Source organism: Gadus macrocephalus, chromosome 2, assembly GCF_031168955.1.
Source record: "Gadus macrocephalus chromosome 2, ASM3116895v1".
NCBI lineage: Eukaryota > Metazoa > Chordata > Actinopteri > Gadiformes > Gadidae > Gadus > Gadus macrocephalus.
The window spans coordinates 15349062-15373014 of record NC_082383.1 but is presented as its reverse complement, the minus strand read 5'-3'; the positions used below and the strand labels follow the sequence as shown (position 1 = coordinate 15373014).

At 45.8% G+C, this 23953-nt stretch overlaps 1 protein-coding gene across 1 annotated transcript in view; it reads left to right on the top strand.

Annotated features, from left to right (window-relative positions):
- Positions 1-16579: 16579 nt before the first annotated feature.
- The window catches only part of LOC132473017 (beta-1,4 N-acetylgalactosaminyltransferase 2-like), a 28020-nt gene continuing 20646 nt past the window's right edge, over positions 16580-23953 (top strand). The window contains exon 1 of the mRNA XM_060072948.1: positions 16580-16731. The gene's annotated coding sequence lies outside the window, so the exon portion shown is untranslated. The remainder of the gene's footprint in view (positions 16732-23953) is intronic.

Here is a 23953-nt window from a genome sequence, read left to right as displayed (position 1 = left end):
CTGAATTCAAAGCATTTATTCACAAATACGTTCTATATTTTTGCCAAGCGGAGCCAACAGTCCTGTGCAAGTATGCAAATTAGCCCTGTGCGCCAAACAGAAGATAGACGCAATGTATAGAACTGATTGTTGTGCATTATTGTGGATATGCTGGTTAGTTGTGGTTGTTTGTGGTCTTAGTGAAGCAGCCTTGCCTTGGAGTTGGAGAAGTTGGAGTGATTGTGTGAATGTGCGAGAGAGAGCGCACCTGCAGTGGTGATGTTGGGCTTGTTGTGGGCTTATATGTGATCAATGATGTATCTGTCTGATCGTATTAGCTGTAGATGGATGGTTAAATAATGTCACAAGATCGGTCCTACTGCAAACTCTCATTTGAAAGTGCACTGATTGTGTGCCCGTCTCCGATATGCTATATACCTGGCATATATTCAGTTCCTGTTCTTCTGAGTGCGCAAGAATGGTGCCAATTATTGTCGTGTTTGCATTGTAATGCACAACTTTGCCTCTCCCTGTTAACGTGCATCCCAAAAACTTTAGCCAATGCAGGCTCCTATTGCTTTACCAGTGTGTTTAAAGTGTGTGTGTGTGTGCGTGTTGTCATGTAGGCCCAATCCCGTTTCTTTGCTCACTGTCTCAACCCTACATCTCAACCCTAACCCTCATTGCTCATTGCTACCCTTCATTGCTACCCCTAACCGATCCCCTACCAAATGGGACAACCCTACCCTGTGACGTCATCATGGCCTCCCCGTGCCCCCTAGCAGATAACCAGACCCCTGGTAATGTTACAAGTGACAGACTGGCTGCCATTGTCTCGGGCAACGAGCAAGACCCATTGTAAAGATGTTTAACCTGAAATGGTAATTATATTTTGTAATTGGCATGTTTAAATAAAGTGTTATAATTAATTAATTAAAAAAATAATACTATTTGTCCCTCGTAATATACCTCTATTTTGAATGTCACTTAGCTACATGTTAAAGGTGGTATTAGGGTGCACTCACACTAGGCCATCTGGCCGTGGCCGTTGGCCGTTTTCACACCTAACCGTGCTCAAATGGCCCCATTGTTCTCTGGCCTGCACTCACACTAGGCCGTCTGGCCGTGGCCGTTGCAGCTGTGGCCTGGCCACGGAAGGCTCTTGTACATACGTCATCACGTCGTAACACGTCATCACCAAGCGTCCGCTGTATGGACCATAATAAAGTCTGCCGCCAGTCAGAGTTTTAACAACAATGGACAACAACACAGAGAACACACCAACAGTTGAACCGCTTGACGCGATGTTTACCGTTTAATGGGAAAGAAGGCTCGTCGCCTTTATTATGTCCGTGGTCGTCGCATTGACTATACGTCATCCAGCTCAGGTTGCGCAGCGCGTGTCGGCTCATTAGCATCTGTACCGTAGCGGCCCGTGCCGTAGCAGCACACCTCTCCCAAGTGGCCAAATTGGCCCGGCCTGGCCAGACTGGCCACACTCACACTGGCAGATTTGAGCACGGTTAGGTGCTAAAACGGCCACGGCCACGGCCAGATGGCCTAGTGTGAGTGCACCCTTAGATAATCGGTTATGAACAAGAACACTTTAGAAGAAACACTTTATTTAAATAAGAAACACTGAACCACACATCTAAAAATACACACACATGCATCTAAAAATACACACACACGCACACCTAAAAATACAAACACACACACACTCTCAGCTTTTGAGAGAATGGTGGAGAATCACATCTTCTCCACCATTCCGCCAACTTTGCCTCGCTCTCCTCATGCCTCGCCTGCCCCCTGGCACTCTCCTCTTGGAAGGGGTGTCTGGGGTGGTGGAAGAGGTGCCTGGGGTGGAGGAGCATGAGGGAGAGGTGGGGGGGGCTGGTGGCAGTGGACTCAACGAAGTCCTGAAAGAAAACGAATAAGAAGGAAATAGGAATTATATGCCAGAACTGGTTGATATGGCCATATGTTATGTACAACATATAATAGCTATGTACACAATATAGTCCTGCCAAAAAATACATTGATTAACCATGTAATATTACTAATATAATATAATATATTAGTATATATACTATTACTTAGAGAATATTACTAATATAATATAATATATTAGTATAAAGCTTATTTTTAACCTGGAGTCACTAGAACATGGAAGATCTGGATATCATACGACATGATATCCAGCCCGGTCGTATGCAGCCCGGTCTGCAGCCCGGCCGAATACCGGGGTCGTGCGGCCCTTGAAAGTCGGCCGCGGACTTTCGCGATCTTCCGCGAAAGTCGGCCACAGACTTCCGCGATCTTCCAAGAGTCCGCGGCCGGGCTTCGCAGAGTATGCAGAGTATAATTAATAAAATAATTACTAGTTAATTACAGAGAAAACACTTACATTTGTGTTTTTCCAATCCTGTCGCATCTGTTCGCCCTCCATCTTGTCTAGGATATTTCTTGATTTTCCGTTTTCTCGCAAGGTATTGTGGGAGCAAGTCAGAACTGAAGCGCTTTGAGGGTGCCCATCGAAAATCTCAATTTTGAGGGGATGTTAGCCCTCCCCCTACCCCTTAAGCTACCTTTAAACTGGTATTGGGACATGGCTCCACGGCGCGAGAACGCGCAACAGCGAGGGTTAGGGCTGAGATTTTGATGCGAGCAAAGGATTGAGATTCAACCAAAGTCACTTGCGCCGGATGCAAGATAGGGCCCCATGAATCAAATCTCCTTACATCTGGAGTGGAGGATTGACTGACAGGTCTGATGGCCCTCCCTCGCCCCTAATTACGATTGAACAGTTGGCCATCTACCACCCCTTAATACTTGTTAACAATTTATTTTTAAATCAGCCGCCCAATGCTAATTTTTGCAGCCTAACGTGATTAAAAGTAGCCTAAAAACCGCTCAATCTGGCATCACTGCTAGAACGTCCTCAAGCTCGCCTCAACGTAAGTCAAGAGATCAACTTGAAATATACAAAGCCGGTATGAAATTAAACTGTAAAAGTATAAACGATATCGAATTGTCTTTCATGTTATTGAAGTTTGTCTATTTGTTAAATATTTCAACGAAGGTTAAAGGCTGTGTTGCAGGGTTTATTTTCCAACAAATTTGTGCAATTTGCTTGTTGGTAATAAAGATTTAATTTATCATTTATTGTATTTAATGTTGTTAGGTAGGCCTATCACAAAACGGAATGTAATATGAAAAAATAGGTACTATTTTAGCGGTTTGCTATTGATTCTCATTTCCCCCAGAATGCATTGCAAGCCACATTGAGACCGTTGAGAGTAGAGACTAGTAAGAGAGTGTTCAGCAGATTATACAGATACATAGATAAATACATTTATACTATCTATAGTTAGTATATGCTACACGTGAACCTCCTAAGATGGTGCAATTTGATTGGTTCGCTATCTCGGGATATTGGGCAATATCCCATGATTGACATCTCAAACTCAATATTGTTTTCATCGCCAAATGTCCGCTTATAGCAAATAAACCTTCATCTCAGGGGCTATTCCCCACTATTCACTTCGCCTTCGGCGAATAATGGTTGGTTAATAGCCTCGATAGATAGAGAGCCTAGTCAAGTCTTTATTATTACCAAACTACACAAATCGTCGGGAATTCATTTAGGTGATTCGACTCACACAGTATAGCCTACAAAACCACACAGAACAAGGGAGACAACAAGTCTGACTGGACATACACAAAATACATCACATTAAAACTAGACACATGCGTTGACAGACAGACAGACAGACAGACAGACAGACAGACAGACAATTAAATATGTTATTATTATATATTATTTGTCTTGCGGAGCCAGCCAATCCTGTGCGCGTATGCAAATTAGCAATGTGCGGCTAACACAAGAAAGTCGTAATGTTGAGAAGTCATACTAAAAACGGATAGCAAGCGAAAGCTAAACCAGACTGTATCAATCACATACTTTGGGTCCATACTAACTTATGGTAAGAGGCTAGTCTTTAAATATTTGCAGTGACTGAATGTTGATGATAAAACGGATTGTTTTGCATTAGATGAGTGTGTGCGACTGTGCATGTGTCCTTTCCGGCTTCGGCATACTGCATGGTTATGAAGGCCTTGTGGTTAGTTGTGGTCTTAGTGAAGCAGCTTAGCCTTTGAGTTGGATAAGTTGGAGTGATTGTGTACGGGCGTGCAAGAGTGAGAGAGAGCACACCTGCCGTGGTGATGTTTGGCTTGTTGTGGGCTGTCGGTCAGCACCCGCGGGGTTGGACGATGTGCTTTGTGTATGTGTTCAATGTACACCTCTCTGGTCGTATTTGCTAGATATAAAGAAAACGTTTACTTTCATTTGCTGCTATTCGCTGACAGTAAAAATAAATAAAAGTGTCGTTATTGTATGCACTGCTGTTCATTGACTAGCTCCAGCGCTCGTTGCTGCGTTGCTAAATGATAGCAACCCTCCACTCATTCTCCTCTGACCAGGCATTCAATTTGCTTTGACCTCCATCAGTTCTCGGCAATTCCCCATTTGCCCTCTCACGTCTGACAGGTTCGAAATGATACTGCTGTGGGCCATCATACATTTTATCTGTGGTTCTTGCCACCTTAGACGCCATAGTTCTAGTACTAGGCTGAGGCTACCTTCCACCATGTCTCCCCAACGTGACGTCATCGCCGAATGGCATTAGAAAACACCCATTACTGCCAAAAAACGCCCAAAACTGGACTTCAACACTATTTTGGAGACATTTTATGAATGATACACATATTTTGAGTGCTTTATGTACCCATTAATGTTGCCATGGCGCCGACGCGAGTAGGACGCTTATCCAGTAGCTCCGTGCGTGTTGCGTTGTTTTTAGTAATTTAAGTGTGTTTTTATAAACTTTTAACTTTATAAACTATTTATATGTGTAGATCTATATATATTATATGGATACACTGACTTTTCATCAACAGCATAGCGGTGGACATCTTGTTTATTCAAGGGAGAAACTGCTTTCACTCCAAACAATGGGACGTAACGGCTTTTTCCACCCCATACCTGCGGAGCTGAAGAGGAGGCGCCGAGGCTGCAGAGCCGGAGCGAAGGTGAAGGCTAGGCTAGCGGCTAAGCGGTGGAAGTACAAGCCCTCGGTTCCGTCGATAGTGATGGGGAATGTGAACTGTTTGACCAACAAGACGGACGAGCTGGCTGCCCTTGTGAGGACGGACAAGACGTTCAGGGAGTGCAGCTTACTTTGCCTCTCTGAAACCTGGCTAACCCAGAACATCCCGGACGCTAATGTGGATCTACCTGGATTCACCACAGTGAGAGCGGACCGAGACTGTGGACGCAGCGGCAAAAGCAAAGGAGGGGGACTCGCGCTGTTTATCAACAACAGATGGTGCAACCAGTGCCCTATACCACGAAGCTCGCTGAACATACCCAGGCTTTCTTGGGAAAACCTGGCTCGACAGACCCGCAACTCGCAATCAGAGTTAAATGGTACCACGAAGCTCACTTTAGATTCAATTAGTAGAACCAGGTTTTCCGCTTTAGGTTCAGTGCGCGTTCACGTGAAAGGGGCGTTTTTTGCGTCATTTTTCTCACCTTTACGATAGATCAATATCTATATGAGTTTAAGTGAAAAGATTCTGCATATTGTCTGTAAAATAACTATGCCAAATGCAGAATTGTTCGCCATTAATCCAAATAGAATGATGATGATTTACAAATGCATAAGCAACGTCCATCCTGCCTTATTCTATCATTTAGGGAATTCACTTTAAATACACCCTATTTAAGAAATGTATAGCATTTTTTCGACCGCTGAGAGGTAGCGGCTGTAGCGTAGTGGATTAGTATAAGACCCGAACGCCAGCGACCGGGGTTCAAATTCGCCGGTCTATCATCATGCATTTTACCCCCATGTGGTGCCAGCACGGCCTTGAAAATATGGGTTCAAGTTCGAAATAAGCACAAAAATATAATTCCATAAGCTTTAATGAATAAGTATTCCATATGCATGAGAATTAGGAATTTTTATGCTTCACATAAATTTGCATCACTTGGGAGTCGAACCCCCCGCGCAGAAATTCAAGACTGACGCGCTACCTCCACTCTAGCACACTGTCACGGAGATACAATGCGCAACAGTAATCATTGTCTACATAAGTTCCAAAAGGACGATCAAATAACGAACACCCTCTGATGAGAATCTGTATCTCTCATGAAGAACCCCAATTTCGTTGTTTGCACAATGACAATAAAGTCTGAAATCTGAATATCGTCAGACAATGCCAAGGGATCGGTTCTGTCCCGTAAAACCCTCTGTCTCCGGAGAGACGCCTGTACGAGAAGTGCGCCGGGGTCCACGGGAACACCCACAAATGGTGACGCCATTGTCAGAGGAGGGGCTAGGAAGCTGCGCACGCCGATTTAAGTAGCCGATCTCCGGCTAGACTAAGCCGAAAAACTGCTCCCGACCAGGTTTGGTTGCGAGCATAAGTCACCATGGTGATACAGCGACGCTAAAAGAGATCGACTTTCGTGGTACAACTAACCCAGGCTTGGAGCTCAACATACCTCGCTAACCCTCTAAGCGAGCTTCGTGGTACAGGGCCCAGGGGCATGTTACGGTGAAGGAAATCGTGTGCGACCGAGACATCGAGCTGCTTGCGGTAGGTCTCAGACCGTACTACATACCTAGAGAGTTCTCCCACGCCATCGCTGTTGTTGTTTACATCCCTCCTCGGGCGCACGCAGAGACCGCGTGTGACGTCATACATTCAACAATCGCGAGACTGCAAACACAACACCCAGACGCATTCATCGCTGTCTCCGGGGATTTCAACCATGTGATACTGGACTCCACATTGCCAGACTTTCACCAGTTTGTAAGCTGCCCCACCAGGAAGAACAGGACATTAGACCTCCTGTATGCCAACGTGAGGGAAGCTTACACTGCCACTCCTCTGCCCCCACTGGGAAAGTCTGACCATAACCTGGTCCTGCTCTCGCCACAGTACAAAACACAGATCCAGGAGCGTGCTGCAGGGAGCACATGGTGAGGACATAGAGGGGGTCACACACTGCACTACTGACTACCTGAACTTCTGTATGGACGTTGTGGTCCCTATCAAAACTGTACGCTGCTTCCCCAACAACAAGCCCTGGATCACCAGTAATGTCAAGGACATCCTGAACAGGAAGAAGAGGGCATTCAAGGATGGTGACAGAGACGAGCTGAAGCGCAAACAGGTGGAACTCAAGGTCCACCTGAGAGAGGCGAAGGAGGAATACAGAAGGAAGGTAGAACAGAAGCTGCAGCCTAACAACATGAGGGAGGTTTGGGATGGCATGAAAACCATCACAGGCTGCAAGAAGAAGGGCAGCATCACAGGAGAGGGGGATGCTGGAAGAGCTAACCAGCTAAACCTGTTTTTTAACAGGTTTGACACTCCATCTCCCACAACCAGCGATGGTCCACTTCACACCCCCACCATGTCCATCACCTCCCCCAATTCCACCACCTCAGACTGCAGACCACCCCCACCCTCCACACCCATGGACAGTTCAACCCCCCTCCCCACCACCATCACCAAGGATCAGGTGAGCAGAGAGCTGAGGAGGCTTCATCCAAGGAAAGCAGCAGGCCCGGACAGAGTGTGTCCAAGGATGCTTAAAGCCTGTTCTGCTGAACTGGGGGAGCCACTCCAGCATGTCTTCAACCTGAGCCTGCAGCTGGGGAGGGTCCCAGTGCTCTGGAAGACTTCATGTCTCATCCCGGTTCCTAAGAAAAAACACCCCAGGGAGCCGGGTGACTTCAGACCAGTAGCTCTGACATCACACATTATGAAGACATTTGAACGGCTGTTGCTCCATGTCCTCAGACCCCAGGTCCACCACACACTAGATCCACTGCAGTTTGGATACAAGGAGAAGGTGGGCGTGGAGGATGCCATCCTCTATCTGCTCCATAGGGCCCACTCTCATCTGGACAGGGAGAGCGGCGCTGTGAGGATCGCGTTTTTTGATTTCTCCAGCGCCTTCAACACCATCCGGCCGCTCCTGCTGAGAGACAAGCTGACAGAGATGAGAGTGGACCCACTCCTGGTTACATGGATTACCGACTACCTCACCGAGAGACAGCAATACGTTAGACTGAAGGGCTGCACGTCAGACACTGTGGTCAGCAGCACCGGAGCACCACAAGGCACCGTGCTCTCTCCCGTCCTCTTCACCTTGTATACATCCGACTTCCAGCATAACTCTGGGCTCTGCCATGTGCAGAAATACTCAGACGACACTGCGATAGTTGGCTGTATCTAGGATGGAAGGGAGGGGGAGTACAGGAGCCTGGTTGAGGACTTCGTGAGGTGGTGCAGGTCCAACCATCTGCAGCTGAACTCCTCCAAGACCAAGGAGATGGTGGTGGACTTCAGAAGGAAGAAACCACATCTCCAACCCGTGTCCATCGAGGGGGTCGATGTGGAGGTGGTCAGGACCTATAAATATCTGGGACTGCAGCTGGACGACAAGCTGGACTGGACAGCAAATATGGAAGCTTTATACAGGAAAGGGCAGAGCCGTCTGTACTTCCTGAGAAGGCTGGGGTCCTTCAACATCTGCAAAAAACTACTGCAGATGTTTTACCAGTCTGTTGTGGCCAGCGTGCTCTTTTATGCTGTGGTTTGCTGGGGAGGAAGCAGCAGGAGGAGAGACGCTGGTCGAATGGACAGACTGGTGAGGAGTGCTGGCTCAGTAGTGGGCACAGAGCTGGACTCTCTGGTGACAGTGGCAGAGAGAAGGACCCTGGACAAACTGCTGTCCATCCTGGACAACACCCACCACCCTCTGCATGACACCTTCACCAGGCGTGAAGAGGAGTGTTTTCAGTGGCCGACTGCTGTCCCAGTCCAGCTCCACTAATAGACTAAAAAACTCTTTCGTCCCCCTGGCCATCAGACTGTACAACAGCTCCCAGTAAAGGCAGGGAGGACAATAGACAACAACAATGGACATTTTATTTATTTATATCTGTATTTTTTGCACATCCATCTGCACTGTTTTTATGTATGTTTTCGGCTGCTACTGGATACTCGAATTTCCCCCGGGATTAATAAAGTATCTATCTATCTATCTATCTATCTATCTATCTAATCAAAACTTCTGGTTAACCTGCACGAATCGCTGGTTCTCGATTTCCTACGTCGACAACAACTTGACTACCGTCTCCTTCTAATTCCGGTTCACGCCCCCGAAAAAGATCTCAAGCATGCGCAGAACGCAACAGCTTGAGAGGGTAGTACACAGGGCCTCTAAAATCATTGGCTGTAGTCTGCCTACCGTAGGCTTGCACTATGACACCAGAATTTCCAGGAAAGCTAGGAAGATCATCTCTGACCCCTCTCATCCAGCACACCACTTATTCACACTCTTACCATCAGGGAGGAGGTACAGAAGCATCACAAGTAAAACATCACGCTTTAGGGATAGTACCTATCTACAAGCTATACGCCACTTGAACTAGCACTAAGCACTTTACGGTCTTCATGGTCAGTTTGCAGTTTTTGCACTACTGCACTGTACTTTACTGCTGCAATTCTCTGCGAACCATGCATTGTGTGTTTTTTATGTGTGTTAAGTGTTGTACTCCTTGTTATTTAAGTGCAGTTTTTTGCTTTTTGTCTTGTTGGGTTGTGTTGTTATTGTTGCTATGTGATACATTTGAGCATACCAAAACACATTCCTATCAACTGTATTTCTATATTGTTGAAATGGCTATAATAAAAAACTTGAACTATAATATGTCCCCTTTAAGATGCATGCATACATTTGTCTGACTAAAATCGAATCGAATCGTGTTTCGAGTGTCTTTCTCTTTGTCTCCAGATGCCCTCATTTGTCAGAACAGGTTTGCTACTGCTGCTGTCTCTTGTTATCTTCAGTGGAATGAGCTACCTCTGGCATTCAAGATTCTCTAAAGAGGACAAGTTTGAAGCCCCAATGAAAAAGTGGTAAGGCTCAAAGTTGATTTGAAAGTGTACGCGTGTGAGAGTTCAGTCACTCTCAGTGCAATATTCATGTATTTACACAGCTGACCTCGGACATCTCAAAGCATAAGCTAATGGGTGGATTTGTCAATACATCAGTGCTTGTGAACAGTTTTGGAGCAAAGGAATACCACAATCCCAACAAGAAATTCAAGGCACACACACAAAAGTCTTGGGGAAGGAATGATATTAATGATGATATTGTTTTTTATCAAATGTTATTCTTATGTTTTAAATGTAATGGTTATTCATTCTTGAAGGCAGTTGCATTCATGAAAGGCACACAATAAATAAAGTGTATGATTATTAATGTTACCTGTAGGTCCCCGATAACTGGTCAAGTGAAACCCCTGGCTTCCTGCAATTGCTCAGCGATGGCACATGATCTTGCAGGGCACATTCCTACTGCCAACCGAGCAGACATTCAGAAACGACGGGCAGAGGAGTACAAGAAGCACCAGGCGAGGTATGCACGGCCACCAGTACCAGGGACACAGGATGGAACAAAGTGATGGTGGGGAGGAGAGACACAAAGAATACAAAGAATGTATTAACTGATCAATTAATCCATTTCTAAATGATGTTCACTATTCAAATTAAAGTTTTGAGATGATCGTTTTTTTTTTCATATCTAGCAACCCTGAGTACCCTGAGAATTTAATCATCACACAGGCCAAAACAAAACAAACCTTGTGAGAAGCCAGTATTTTGACTTGAATGTTTGATTTCAAATCATGGTCCATTTTATGATTTAGTACCGAAACTGTTACATAGTGTTATTTTTTTTATTCAGTATGAATATTGTAAAATTGACATTGGTTGATTATTGGTTAATTGGCATAATGCTTGTATTGGTTAATTGATTTGTGGATTATCATATTTCTTTCTATTACCTGTGTCCAGAACAGGCTCCATTTTGAACACACTCCTCCTTGCTGCGTCCAACTCTCCACTGCAGTATCCCATTCAGGGTTTCACAGTACGCCCCTTGGTCCCCACTCTTATTCCAGGTACAATATATTGCTCTTTGGTGGTTCAATGAAATTCTCCTGATACTGCTTTTAAGTCAAGAGTAGTTCAGTTGCTGTGCAAGTGCAATGCACAGATATACAAACATTTACAATGAAAATGTGCCCAATAAGCTTTTTCCTCAGCATCCTTTCAGTCTTCATTTTCAATGTATACCTCAGGAAATAGTTTAATCCTAGCTTTGTTTCAGGTTTAGCGTTGAACTCAGCTCAAAGAAGCAGCTACAAGGTTGGTAGTAAAACTCTGGGTTTCAAGTCAGAATCAGGATACAAGGGACATTTCTGGATATATTGGAACAAGGGACATTTCTGGATATATAACTGTAACCTGTAGCTACAGGTTACAGTTCCATGTTATATCTTCCAGCATCACACAGGTCCCCCTAAAATAATATTTTTGTGTTTCATCAAGCAATAGTTATATGTTTGAAATGTCCTTTCATCCCTTCAATGACATTGCTATGGGTGGGTCTTTATCATTTTATTCAAGCGGAGTGTTTTGGTGACTTCTGGATTTTCTTGGCAGCACTCTTTTTTTCTTGCAGATGATTTCAACACTGAAATCAAGCCACATTTCCCCCAGTTACATGCCACTTTATTCTAATCATCCTGCTTTTAATATTGTGTGATGAATAATTATTTTTTCTCAACAATGCAGATAATTTTCCAATATTTTTTTTATTATACTTTAATAATTTGGTTCCATGCAGCTTGCATAATCTATGCAAACTACTGCTTGATGTTCTTTGACTTCATGCCTTCCATCTGATGTTTGCAAAAAGTAACAATATATATAAAAATAAAAAAATCCTTTGACCACAGCTAGGTACTCACTCACTCTAAATACGCCTCTCCCTGTTTTTTTCTAGGTATCACTAAATGTCACCAAAGGTGTGCTCCGTCTAGGGAGCACAAGTAAAGCAGAGAGTGTCGAAGGTGAACAATGAACCCCAGCATAGTTTACATTGTTTAAATTAATTAATAAACTACTTGTCAATGGGATTGACTTGTATGAAATATGATTTATGAAAAACCAATAGGTGGCGGGAAGAACTTGTTGATCTTGGAAAAGCTGAATTTAGAGGAACTCAACAAACTTCTGGCAAATGTCACCTACACCAGCACTGTGTACCACATACACACCGGAGACCTGGGTACTCTAAGACCTTTTCAATTGATGTATGGGTTGGGTGATGTAATTTAAAGATACATACTGAACGTGTGCTCAGGTTTAAACTTTTTTTTCTGTTGATGTTCTCATTCTGCACTCAAAGCCTTCCAATATTACAGTGGATTATATGGCATGTGGGTCAAATCTTATTTATGCTGGATGGTTTTAATTTGTTTTGCAGTTCACTTCTCGTTTGAGCATCATGAAGCTGTCTTCCCCATTGTAATTCGGCGACCAACCGTTCCTGTACTTTTCGACATGGGAACAAGTATAACAACAAAAGTGTTTCCTTATAAATCTTCCATTTTTACCTAAGAAGAATCATGAACCCTTACCATCTTCCTCTCTCTATCCCCTGCCCCCCCCCCTTCCACACACACACATTCTTCCAAAGACATTAGAGACCAAGTGACAGTCACCACCAAGACCTTCCTGCGCTACAAGGAGTTGAAGGTGCTCATAAGAAGCCTCAGACAATTCTACAAAGACGTGGTGCTCATCGTGGCCGATGACAGCTTTACTCCAGAAAAGATCACAGAAGAAAATGTTCTGCAATACATCATGCCTGGGGGACAGGTAGGCGTGTTAGCACCAAGCTCATGCATGCACGCAGAACAGAATATGTATTTCCTGTGTTTGTCGTATAAGAGTAGTCTAGCATAATGTATTGAAAGAGGGACCTCTAGAGGAAAATATGACTCATTGAAAATAATAATCAACAAAAACAATTCAAGTAAGAAGTGACATTCTTACAGTAAGTTAATGTCAAATCTTTCCCTTCCACAGGGCTGGTTTGCTGGCAGAACCCTGGCTGTCTCTCAAGTCACCACCAAGTACTTTCTTTGGGTGGATGACGACTTTCTATTCACTGATAAAACAAAGATAGAGGATCTTGTGGAGGTGATGGAGGCAACACCAGAGTTGGATGTGGTGAGAATCTTATTACACATTGATCAAATATATTATTATTACAGGATCTTTAAAGAATGAGCAGGTGTGAGGTTATAGTCTCTCGTAATCCTTCTTAGGTTGGGGCATCAGTAAATGGAAGCGAGTTCTACTTCTCCATCGACTATGAGGAAGGCGATGGAGTCTACGGCGGCTGCCTGCAAAGGAAGTCCAAAGTAAAGATCCGATCACTACCAAATTACCCACAATGTTCCATAGTCGATGGGGTGGTCAACTTCTTCCTGGCTCGTACCGATGCTGTGAATCGAGTGAGATTTGACCCCAAGCTGAAGAGAGTGGCACATTCAGGTATTTAGCCGGCCATTTCTACATGTGGGTGTGTACACGCATCCACAAATGTATTTATTTTTGTTCTTTGTGGGCCCACACTAATATCGAAATGTCAATGTTGAAAACCGTGCAGAGTGCAGAACCGAGCATAGACCCAGTATGACCGGAAGGCTTATTGAGCAGAACTACAGCCAGTGTGTATTGGTGAAGAACTTCAGGGAAGAGGAGGACTGTGAAACCTCAAGTCCTTTGGGAAGAGAAGTTGAGAAGAGCTTCAGCTAAATGTAGCGATTTACTAGAACGGAAGTCAGTAGGGTTAGGGTTAGCAGGCTACAGACGACTTGTAGCCTGCTAGAAGATAAGTTGTGTCAAAAAACATATCAATGTGGTAAAGACAGGGCTATCCTTAGATGCCAAAGTAGGTCCTTACTCTTTAATTATTAGCTACCAACAGAGCTGTTATAGAGTGCTACTCCTGGCTGTAAAATGACGTCCTCTTTGGAGCAGTTGCACAAGCACTGATGATACACGACATGACACCAGAATCTCTTCAAAGTTTTGTATTAATGAAATATAGGGGTCATTTAAATTCAGCATGCAAATATTTTGCATTTCTTTCCTATAGTTATCACATGAATTGGACAGCAGCTTGAGTTGGCAGCTATTGTGGCATGGGCAGAAGTGCTTTTATAAATATTGTTGTTTGAATATAATGCCATAGAAAACTGTCTTCTCATCCACTTTCAGAAAACCACTATGGCACAATAAAAACTGCAAGCTTTGCAAGTGCAAGGACTTGTTGTTCCGGAATTGGGTAGATATCCATTTTGTAGATTATAATAGTGGCTTTAAAAGACATTGGTAACACACTGGTAATAGGTTTGGGTTTTAATGAAATCTAGCTTTCTGGTACAGATGTCAGCCGCCCTTCTGCCCATCTCTTTTTTATCGATATACCACCCATTACTGATCTTCCTCTTCTTTATTAAAAATAACATTGACATTTACTGCATAGACCTGGATTCCTTGCCATCAACTCAGCTATACTGTTTATAATTGTTAGTCCTCCGTTATATGTCTGTGTACGGCCCTGGTTATTTTACTTGATGCAGAATGAGGCAATCTAACAGTCTAGTTCATAGATTATTTTCCTTGAAACAATAGCCCTCTCTGGGGGAATGGTAAGTCATCTTGCTTTTGGTGAAACACCAGAAAAGGTCTTGCTACTTTCTTTCTTAAGGTTCAATTATTATTTTTTGTTTTTTCCATAGAATTCTTCATGGATGGTCTCGGCCAATTGATGGTTGCTTCGTGTGGCCATGTTTCCATCGGCCATCAGTCGAAAATGGCCAGGGCTGAATATCAGCGTTTCAGACATCCCGGAAATGCTGAAGTGCAGTATAAACTACAGCTGCACTACTACAAAAACCATCTAAAATGTATCCACTATGGATAGAAAGAATCCCGAATGATCCTCACTAAACCGGCACTATGTATGTTTTACCCCCCCCCCCCCGAAAAAAAAAACAGTGCTGTGGCAGGTGTTTTTTATTATTAATGATTAGGCCTATTGTAGCCTATGTCACAACAGAACAGAAATGTTTCTATTGCATATTATCAACAAAGCATTATATGCTAAAACAAGACAAAGAAACATTTAACAAAGCTAAATGATATGCTAAAACCATCACCATCAAAATGAAATACTAATTATTTGTTTATTCGATTTGTTTATTCAGTTTATACTAGCCTAGCCCTATCAACTTATGAATTGCTGAATGAACATATGAACATAGAGTTTTTTAATGTGACTGGCATCATCCCTTGGTCTCCTTTCTTCACTCAGGATCCCCTATCACGGTCTGGTTGTCTGTCTTTCTGATTTCCCCACTTCTGTCCTCTCTTTCATCTTGATCCTTAAACTAGTACTCCTCTCCGCCAGGGTATGTCTATATAATGAATGGCAATACATTACACGTAGAAGTTAGTAAACAGAAGTAAGTCTGAATACAAATATGTAACATTAAATGAGAAATAATATATATATGTTTATGTCTCCCTCCCAGACGCACCTGTTAGAAAAACTTCTTACGGGCTCTCCTATTAGCAAAGTCAGTGATAACTTAATCGAATTCCAGGCTCCTGAGTAGCTCCGTCTCGATGGCCATGAGTGACAGCGCGCTGAGGCGCTGTTGCGTCTGTGTCGTTCTAAGATCATTTTTAATTTTGGCTAGATGTGAAAATGATCGTTCCCCTTCACAATTTGTCACAGGCAGGGTCAAAAAAATACGGAGAGCTATAAAAACGCTTGGGAAAGTTGATTGCAGACCATGTTTTAAGATCATCTTCAAAAGCTTTTGAGGAGACTTATCCTGTTCGTTTTGTATGAAGCTTCTGAACTGGATTATTTCATTGGCCAAGTCGACATCTAAATCAGATGGGTATGACATGCAGAGCACTTCTGCCTGTTCACGGATACTGGTCAAATTGTCAGTTTCCATAAAGAGCACCTTAAATTTGTCCAAAACATCCCGATATGCGTCCATTCTGTGCCCCAGGCAGCTAACCAGTTTGTCAATTATGACATTGAATGTTGCTACCTGATATTGCTCTTGGCCTGTCACAGCCTGTACAGTACATTCCGCTACACTCAAACAGGGGATACTTGGTAAACGTTTCTAATTGAAACCGAGGCAACCGGCGTGTGCTGATATTGACTCATTCGCAATTAAAGGGGCCCGCCCGAAAAAAATAAAAAATTGGGACGAGTCTTGGGCCCTCTGGCTGGGCGGGGCCCTGGGCACGTGCCCATAAAACCCATTGGTTAATCCGGCCCTGATTGCTAGAGTAACGTCTTCATCATTTTCAGACAACCTTTATTATTTCAGAAGACAATATGTTGCACTAGTTCATATATTTAATGCAGAAAATGCCTGCTGTAGAAAAGTGACAGTGTGGGTTTAAATCTGTTGTATGTAACCTTGTTTCATTAATGCATTTTTTTCATTGAAATGTCACTTTTGGGAAAAGTACACACTATAGTGACTACTATTATGGGTTTGTGTTCCCCTCTTACTGATCGAGTTGGAGGGAACTGGTTAGGAGTCACGGGGGCTAGGGGGACGCGTTAGAGTGTTGCACGCGAGATCTAGCCATGCACTGTGACTGATTGTTCTGATCTGTTTTATTGGATTAAACAGTTATAATTAAGTTGCCTACGTCCTCCTTTTCCTCCGGCACTACAACACATTCTTTAGTCGAGTAGAAATACAGGTAATTTGGTTAAAAAAATAATGCACTGAACTTCTTTATACTAAAAGAAAAGTGGAAAAGTACAGGCTCTGAAATGTTCTCAAAGTATAAATTTTTTTTTTTTTTAAAAAATAGCCCTGACATTTCTACCGGCTGTTTCTTTGCAAAGCCGACGTCACATTAATTAATTTCAAGACTGTTAAATAAAATAACAGTGAATTCGTACCCCTTTCAGCCTTGGCCACACAGTTGGACTAAAAACAACCTTTGTGATGTGCATCGCATGTGCACATATTCGCATTGATGCGAATATTTATTACGTAATAACCCAAATACATAAATATTCATGTGCTTGGGGTTTAATTATTGGTTAACACAATAAACTAATATTTGTGTTGTAAATACGTTGACTTTTGACTTGCATTGATGAAATTACTCATCAGTGTAAGCTACAGTACACGTAGTTGTGTGTTGTATAATTTCAAGATTTAGTTGGCATGAGTATGTCGGCATGTAGCAAAAGGGTATTAATAGAGGATGCAGTAGGCAGAGAATGTGGTCGATAGGGTTTGAATGTGGTCGATAGTGTTTAAATATGGTCGATAGTGTTTAAATGTGGTCGATAGTGTTTAAATATGGTCGATAGTTTAAATGTGGTCGATAGTGTTTGAATATGGTCGATAGGGTTTACTTGTGGTCGATAGTGTTTAAATGTGGTCGATAGTGTTTAAATGTGGTCGTTAGTGTTTAAATGTGGTCGATAGGGTTTACATGTTTAAATGTGGTCGATAGTGTTTATATATGGTCGATAGGGTTTACATGTGGTCGATAGGGTTTACATGTGGTCCATAGTGTTTAAATGTGGTCCATAGTGTTTAAATGTGGGCGATAGTGTTTAAATGTGGGTGATAGTGTTTAAATGTGGGCGATAGTGTTTACATGTGGTCGATAGGGTTTACATGTGGTCCATAGTGTTTAAATATGGTCGATAGTGTTTAAATGTGGTCGATAGTGTTTACATGTGGTCGATATTGTTTAAATGTGATCGATAGTGTTTAAATATGGTCGATAGTGTTTAAATGTTCTATTCCCTCACTCTCCACCTCATCCCTAACTCTCCACCTCAAGCTGGTGTGTAGTGAGCGTTCTGGCACCGATTGGCTGCCGTGCATCACCCAAGTGGGTGCTACATATTGGTGGTGGTTAGTGAGGTCCCCCCTTCACTTTAGGCGTCTTTGAGTGTTATTAATTATTATTATTCTTCATGTTTAACCTCTGTTTTCCTTTTATTCCTAGTCTGTTTTACATAGTTTTGAATGATGACTATATGCTCTGTAAGGTGACCTTGGGTGTCTTGAAAGGCGCCTCTAAATTAAATGTATTATTATTATTATTATTATTAATGTAGCAAAAAGGGTATTAATATAACACATTTCTGTGTGCATTTACTGATAATTGCACAAGGGTAGAAATAGCATATACTGATAATTGTACGAGGGGTGCAAATAGCTTCACCATAAAATAAATATAATGAACATTAACATCACTTATGTTTCCGTACAACAGTTAAAACCATTTTTTAATATGTCATGCAGTTCAGGCAACTCATTCTAGAAGTAGTGCTGCTCATATGCAGTGTTGGGAAAAACGGTCTGTCTAGCTACTGGACCAGATAAAATGAGACGGAGAGGTAATAAAGTCTATCGGCACGAGGACCTTGGATTTATTAAGTAAAGTGGCAGCGGTTATACAGAGTCATAAAGCGTGAGAAATCGAATATGTCTAAGTCCCTAATCAGCGCTGATGGTTCGTCTGGAGCTTCGCCTCCGTGGAAGGTCTGCTTCAGAAGAAGGTGAAGAGTCCCTGTGTGATGCAGTCTTATGTTGTATCCTCCTCTCGATGAGGTGTGTGCGTTTGAGGTGTGTGCGTTTGAGGTGTGTGCGTTTGAGGTGTGTGCGGTTGAGGTGTGTGCGGTTCTGTGTGTTTTGGCTCCCAGGCCCTGAGAGAGCTTCGTAACGGGGAGAGTTCCTCGTGTCTCTGGTGTGATAAATTAAAACGGGGGAGTGCCCCCCCGAAGTGTCTCGTGTGTGGTAATTTAATGTGGCTCTGAGGCCCTGGTATGGGCAGGTGTATCTCTTGGTTCCTCCTAACGGGGCAGAGCTCTCAAAATGTCTCCTGTGTGATAAATTAAATGTGGCTCTCAGGCCCCTAGTATCTGCATGTGTTCCTTCTAGTGGGGGAGAGCTTCGAGGTGTCTCCTGTGTGATAAATTAATGTGGCTCTCCCGTTCTGGAGATGATACTGGTGCATTGTCTGAGTGTCCACCATCTGCCTGCCTGGGAGATGGGGCCTTCAGCTCCGGCCTTGACCTGACTATATATTATCATGTTTGTGTTATGTGTTCGTTGGGTTTAGAGCAAGAGTTGACTATATATTAATGTGCCTGCCATATGATGTGCTCATCAGGTTATTTTTCCCAACATATCCCCCTCAAGTCGTCGCAAGACGACTTTTACTCATTAGGGGTACGAGGGATAGGACTCCAGCGCGGGACTACCATTATAACACCATTAGAAATAACAGAAAGAAGGCAAAATGACCATAAAAACAAACAACCATGAGCATGGGACTAAAACAACTCGCTGGACCGGGCGTATGGGGAACCACGTGGGAGAAACGCTACCCATGCTTCAGACATGGGTATGCCATACACACCCCACCTAGGGGGTGGCATCCACCCCGGCCTTACATCGCGAGCAGACAATACCAACAATACTGGCAGCAGATGATACACAACAAAACCAACACCAAACCATAACATCAACAACAAAATGCAACAATAAAACTACCAGTAAACAATAACGATATAAACAAAAATGCAACAATCACACAAACACTACACAATAACAATCACAGGAAAGAAATGCAACCCTGAAACGTGTCCCTAAATAATAATAATAATATCAGAAAGACATGAGGTAAACAATGAATGGCAATCCCCCTCAACCCATCCCTAGATGACCACACACTAAGGATGTGAGGAGGAGTTAACTGGTCGTGTAACAATAAGCAATCACACGCATGGGGTATTCAGGGTAGGCCCGGGGCACGGGAATAACTGAAACCACGGAATAGTCCTGAGCGTCATCACGGGCAGGTGGTCGCAAGGCGCCACCTGAGCATTAGACCCTTTTATTCAACTGCGCTCAGGACCTCATCTGATAAACGGGCAATCAAGGCCCCTGGAATCTCGACCGTGTGTATCCCCGAGCTCCATCTAGTGGGACAGTGATATAGACAACAACATTTATGTTCCCGGCGTCGGTTGCGTAGACGCGGGCATAGATATGGGAGCGGCTAAAAACAGTGAAGTGTACAGAAGCGAATACAGCCAGGGGTGCCCTCAAGCCTTAAGGGAACGGGCCGCAGCCCCTGGTACCGGAACGCAGATCCCTGGTCCGGGCGACGTGGGTGCATCAGGTGGGAGGGGGGTGGTGCCGTTGGCGGGGACGGGAATGGGGCAGCCCACCTGGAGAGGTTACTAGCACGTCACAGGCGGGGGGGAGGGGCGTGGTGGTGGGGTTTCAGCATACGGTGGTGGAAACAGGACGCCGGGGCCGTGCACCTGGAGAGGCCACTAGCACTCACGGGTAGATGTCTGGCTCGGCGGGGACGCAGTCGATGGCGGGGGTTGGGAGTGTGTAGGGGAGTTCATACTCAAAGTCAAAGGTTGCAGGGTGAGGGAGGCCATACTCACAGTCAAAGTTTGCAGGCGCTATCTGGTCGTCCAGGGGAAACTGGTCCGGGAAATCCAGCAGGGGCATGAGGGGGGCTGCTTCGGAGTAGGGAGGGGGCTGTTGTTTCTCCTTTTCGAGGGCCGTGGTGATGAGGCGCGAGCAGAGGGTGCGAGCGCAGGGGATGCAGCAACACCCGCAGCAGACCACAATCCCGACAAAGCAAGCCAGGGATGACAGGACGGCCATGAGAAGGCCCTTCCACTTGCCGAACATGTCAGTCATCCATTTCTCCATTGGGTTGTCGACCCCAGAGTCCTCTGCCATCTGGACGGAAAGAGCTCGAAGGCCGGCCAGGGCCTTTGTTACTGACCCGTCAGGGGCCGTGTTGTTGGGAATGAAGGTGCAGCACTGAGCCCCAAACATCGAACAGACCCCCCCTTTCTCGGCTAACAACATGTCCAGGGCTAGACGGTTTTGATACGCCATTAGAGAGGTGGCGGCCAGTTGTGAGGCCAGCCCTTCTACCGCGTCGCGAGTCAGGTTGGATAGGCGCTGGACGTTGTAGTGAATGTAATTAATGCGATCTACGTTTTTGTTGGGGGTGATTGGAAATATGGCAGAGATAAGGGGTATGTTCTCGAAACCCGCGGCTATCTGATCTGCTAACTTAAACTGGTTTGGAACGCCCCGGGGAATGCCTATGCTATCCATGTACGTGGGGGTGTTCTTGGTTAGGTCAAAGTGGTCGGTGAGAGCGGTGTCGCGGCGGTGTCGAGAGGTAGTTTGGTTATCGGGCCCGGGCGAACCCCGGGTAAAGAGCGTGACGGGCATAAGTAGGCGCACTATAATGCAGGTTCCGGACCATTGTGCCGGGAGTGTAAGTCTAAGGGTGAATTTGTCACAGGACCAGAATAGGTCTTGGCGTCCTAGGCCCGGTTTGGTCATGTTGGGCCAAAGCGTAACGTTCGTGATGGAGTGGCACCACGATGGTGGTACCGCCCCAACATTTACCGTACCGACCCTGGTGATGCAAGAGTGGGTGTACTCCCCAGGGGAGTACACCGGGGGAAGTGAGTTGTTAAGGCCGGGTGGAAACAGAGAGCTAAGGAGGCCGCAGCCGGCCGGTTTGCGGGTAACAAACAGAGCTAACATGCAATGAGAACCGATGGGGTCGCTGGTAAAATCGAACAGTACCGGGGTCGAGATGAGATGGGGGCGAGCTGACGCACAGGCTACGCAGTCGGACAGCCCCTGGAAACGGATCGTAGCAGCAATCCAGCTGAGCCATGCGTTATCGTCTGCGTAGCCGGTTGCGAGCGCGATGGAATCGTGGGTGGGGAGCCGCCCCACGGAATCTAAATCAAAAATCGTGACCGGGCCGTCGCGAGTCATTATGGGTCGGACGGGGGGTTTAGGAGTTGTCGTGTTGGCCCTGGAGGCTGGTGCGGTGAGTGTGGTGGGGGCCATTCTGAAATTTATTTTCAACAAGGCCAGCGTGTCCGGGCCGGAATGGGACACCTCGAACGCGAGATAGGCAGAGTCAGTGTCCACACCGCACACCCGAATCGACCCAAATTTGGGGTTACCCCATCCTTGGTACGGGTTGCTGGTAATGTTCCTGAGGGTAAGGGTGATTCTGCCGTTGCCTCCCGAGAGGAAGCCATTCGCCTGTAGTGCGGCCGTCGCGTCAGGCCTGTGGAGAGTCTGAGAGCGGTTAGTCACATAGTACCCCTGGTGCTTCCCTGTCATCCATAGTACATTCCCCCACCCACTACACCAGCGCTGGCTTATGCTGTTGTCCGGGGACATCATTACCCCGTTGCCCTGGACTCCCGCTAAGGAACCCTTGGGTGTATCGCAGATGTATGCATCGTATTTTTCCCAGGCTGCGGGTCCGCCTACGCACGAAACGACGTCGCATAGGAGGAAGGTATAGGCGGCGCTGGAACCGTAAGTATAGGTTAAGGATAGCCCACCGTATCGGCTGAGGCAGGGGTCGCTGGGGGACTTGACGGCTTGCAGGGGTGTCTGTCTCTTGTGGCGGTGTGGACCCTGGGTTGGGGGTCCCGATGAGGGTTGTATCGTCGTAGACGGGGGCTCGATGGTGGAGAACTTCCCCGGGATGGCCGTATGGAAGTCCATTCCCCACAGGATGAAGAAACCCATCATGACTCCGGTTATTCCTACCATGCCGATGATGCAACGTCTATTGGTCCGGGCCTCCTGTGGCGTCAGTGGTGGCCTCATGATGCAGCCGTGCGAGGTCGCGTTGAACGGTAGCCAGGGTGCGGTCATGTGGGTTGTCGGCCTTGCGGGTGGTAGACAGATGGTGCCAGCGGGCGCCGCTCTTTCCTGAAAGGGAGACAGAGAAGGGGGTGGCCAGAAGTACCTTATAGGGGCCTTCCCATCGTGGCTGAAGGCACTGTCTCTTGTGGACCCTGACCCAGACCCAATCCCCGGGATTAACGAGGACGGGGTTGGGATCTTCGGGGGTCGGGAGGGAGGTGACCTGTGTGTACAAGGCTCGGGAGGCGAGAGTCAGGGCCTGTACATATTCTAAGAGGGCTTCATCATAATGGTCTAGTACCGGGCCCCTGGGGGGAGAATGTGGCCCGGGCATGGGCCTACCTGTCACTAACTCGAAGGGGCTAAGCCCGCACCGGGAGCTAGGATGGGAGCGCACGCTGAACAATGCCAATGGGAGAGCCTCTATCCAGCTCATCTTTTTCTTAGAGGCGTAGCCCGCTAGCTCTTCCTGCAGCAATTGTTGCTGCTGGGGACCTGTGTCCCCAGGGTGAACTGCCTTCGCGATCACGCTTTTGAGAGTCCGGTTCGCCCTTTCCACCAGTCCCTGGCTCTGGGGATGGTAGACGGAGCCAAACCGGTGTGCTATTCCTAACGCGGCCTCTACCTCCTGCAATTTGGCGTCAGAGAAATGGGACCCGTTGTCTGAGCAGAGTAGCTTGGGGTAACCCCAACGGGGAATGATGTCATTTAGCAAAATTTTGACCACGGACGCGCTGTCTTCACGTTTGGTGGGGAAGGCCTCTACCCATTTGGTAAATCTATCGACGATCACCAGGAGGTAGCGTTTCCCCTGGGTGCGGTTGTCCAGCCCCATGTCGGTATAGTCTATGTAGAGTTCTTGGAAGGGTAGTTGGGGAACAGGGAAAACTCCTCTAGGGGGTTTGTGGGCTGGGCGTGGGTTGTGTATTTGGCAGGCGTGACAGTCTCTGATCACTTCCTGGATGCTGGCCCTCATTTCGGGGTGCCACCAGTCTCGCCGGATTGTCTCCATTGTCGCGGTGGTGGACTGGTGGGTACGGGAGTGGTGTGACCGAGCCATGAGAGAGAGAGCTCGTGAGCTGAGTGCCGGTTTGCCATCTGAGTAGCGGTAGATTTCGGACTCGTCCTTAGTGCATCCTCGTGTGATCCAGGTGCTTTTCTCATAAGGACCGGCGTGTTCTTGCATCTCGCCAAGGCATATCAGGAAGTCGCTCATGCTC